At 31.3% G+C, this 2908-nt stretch overlaps 2 non-coding genes across 2 annotated transcripts; both read left to right on the forward strand.

Moving 5' to 3' along the window:
- Nucleotides 1-649: 649 nt before the first annotated feature.
- On the forward strand, nucleotides 650-723 carry TRNAP-UGG (transfer RNA proline (anticodon UGG)). Its single transcript has one exon. It is a non-coding gene; the product is annotated as a tRNA-Pro (tRNA).
- A 162-nt stretch (nucleotides 724-885) lies between these two features.
- Nucleotides 886-959, forward strand: TRNAW-CCA (transfer RNA tryptophan (anticodon CCA)). Its single transcript has one exon. It is a non-coding gene; the product is annotated as a tRNA-Trp (tRNA).
- Nucleotides 960-2908: the final 1949 nt, after the last annotated feature.

Here is a 2908-nt window from a genome sequence, read left to right on the forward strand (position 1 = left end):
TGATTCTTTCTAACTTATTCTAAGTCTAAAAACTCTAAAAAAAAGAAGGGGGAAGGGGATTAGTCAAAGATATTTGATTGTTTTTCTAATCTTCTTCACCCCTTCCCAAGTCAATAACTAGAATGAAAAAAAACGGGAATACCAACGCATCCGGGAATAAACGATTGATCTCGATTAATAGACCCGCTAAAGCCCCGAACCATATAGTACTTACTACCGGTGCCACGGAGAGATATGTTTTTAGATCTCGCATTGAAAACCCTCCTACTTTATAGTAATTTGTAATACATACTGGTATTACATACCATCAAATGTATATATAGTTAATAACCGCTTGTATTGTCCGCGGAATTCCTAATTCAAATTGAAATGTACAACAGTTCAATTCGGTAGATATTCCCTTTTTTATTAAAAAAAATATGTAGCTTTCCGCCCCACCCCAAATATTCATTTTTCTTTACGGCGGATTTAATATTTATTATTTCATACGTATATAAGTCTTTTTATTATTTTTATTATATTTTATATATGATATGAGACAAAAAAGAAGAAATGGCAAGATAATTTGTGTATACCAATGGAGGAAATAAATAAAAAATGTGGAAAACAAGACAGGGATTCTCTACAATAACACTGTAGACCAATTGAAAGGGATGTAGCGCAGCTTGGTAGCGCGTTTGTTTTGGGTACAAAATGTCACGGGTTCAAATCCTGTCATCCCTACCTATTACTTATCTTCTGAACAGTAACGAGGAATCAATTGAGATCCATAAAAATTGAACATACATATATCGAATCAATCTTTTTTTATTTAATTTTATGATATTCTCTATGATAATATATGTATCGAAGATATATTCGGGTTGCTTTTAGTTTGATAATAAAACGCTCTTAGTTCAGTTCGGTAGAACGCGGGTCTCCAAAACCCGATGTCGTAGGTTCAAATCCTATAGAGCGTGATTCGATTCTTGTTGTTGTTAAATCAAAATGATACTGAAATAATTCAACAGAAATCAAAATTTTACCTCCTATAAAGCAAGTAGGGGGTCAATCAAAAAAAAGAACTGTTAATTAATCAAAGGTCCAACTGATCCCCCCGTCTGTATTGTAAATATGCGGTCACAAATAATCCAGCCAAAGTAATAGGAATTAGACCTAATACGATTCCAAATAGAAAAACTTCAATCATTTCAATTTAGTTGAACGAGGAAAAGGAGAGGTAATATCTATCCTTAAAATATTAATCGGTATTGCCCATGAATCTCAATGACCAAGAATTCGAAATTGAATTGACAAGGTAAAGAACTCTACAATATATAGAATATATTGAATAACACCGAAATCTTTCTTTTTTTTGAATTGTGCATTCAATGAATTTTAATCAAATAAGTCGTATCTTGTTCAGACCGATAAATAGAGCTGAGGTTATAGTTAAAACTGCTAGTAGAAAACCGAAATAACTAGTGATAGTAGGCATGACGAGGCTAAATGAAATACGTTATTTTTATCCATATGTTTATAAAGCACTTCCCTAAGTTTCTATTTTTGAAAGATACGCGGATGGATAAGTAAAAATACTAATTGAAAAAATATATTCAATTGAAAGTTTTTGATTCATCTATTATTATGATTATAGATGATACTAACAAAAATCTTGTGACATAGGTAAGAAATCAATTCATCATCTGTCTCTCTATCCCGCAATTCGGAATCAAGGGATTCATTGAACAACTCTTGAGTTTTCAAAACAAATATTCTTATTATAAAGAATTTATAAACAATAATTTAATATATAAATCTAGTAAATATATAAATCTATTAAATGGATTCTAAATAATTAGAAAGAAAAAAAAAAAAAAAAAAGAAAAATAATAAATAAACTATGTTGTGTAACTTGATTCCAAAAATGAAATGCTCTTTGAATCGCTGAAGAATGAATGACCTTATAATGCCCTTTATTTATGAAATTGTATTCCCACTAATTAGATTTTATGTAGTGGGTTCATTTCCATAAAATCTTTTTTAAAAAGAAAAAAAGTATCGCACGATCAGATCACTCGAAACTAGGTTCTCCATTTATTCTTATTCTTTCCATATTAAAAACATTCTTCTAATTAGTTGAAGAACGATCGTTTGAGTCTAATATAAAACAATAATGCGTGCATTACGAATATTTATTATTCTTCTATTCGTTGTTCTGTTTCGTTCATCGAATCCTATGTACTACTGTTACTTGTTACTGGACGACTAACCAATTCCTTAAAATAAAAAAAGATTCAAACAAAAATATAACTACAAACACAAAAGAAATATTTCGAGATTTCACGTCTAATTTCATTGAATTTTGGGACTATTAGAATCTGCTTCCTAAATTATTATAAACCAACCAGTCGGATTCACATTTTACCCAATCTTCGCTTTCTAGCCCGAAGCCAATAACCGATAGAATCCTTAATACTACAGACAGGCATTTTCAGAATTTTCTATTGAATGAATGGTATATGATTCTACATCGACAAGCAGCAAGAAAAGAAGAAACAAATTATATTATTTAGTTTTAGTGCTTCATTTTGATACTTATTGTGAAATTGCGTTGCTGCGTCAGAAGAAGGATAGCTATACTGATTCGGTATACTCTAAAAACACCCTCGGTACAATATTGACGATCTTACAAAGATAAAATTTCAGTTAATTTCCATTTACTGATCTCATCTTTTACGGAATCGATCCCCCTTTTGACTGTACAAGAATATGTGGAGCTCGGCATGTCTGGAAGCACAGGAGAACGTTCTTTTGCTGATATTATCACCAGTATTCGATACTGGGTCATTCATAGCATTACTATACCTTCTCTATTCATTGCAGGTTGGTTATTCGTCAGCACGGGTTTAGCTTACGATGTTTTTGG

The sequence above is a fragment of the Cucumis melo genome, unplaced genomic scaffold, assembly GCF_025177605.1.
Source record: "Cucumis melo cultivar AY unplaced genomic scaffold, USDA_Cmelo_AY_1.0 utg000786l, whole genome shotgun sequence".
Classification (NCBI taxonomy): Eukaryota; Viridiplantae; Streptophyta; class Magnoliopsida; order Cucurbitales; family Cucurbitaceae; genus Cucumis; species Cucumis melo.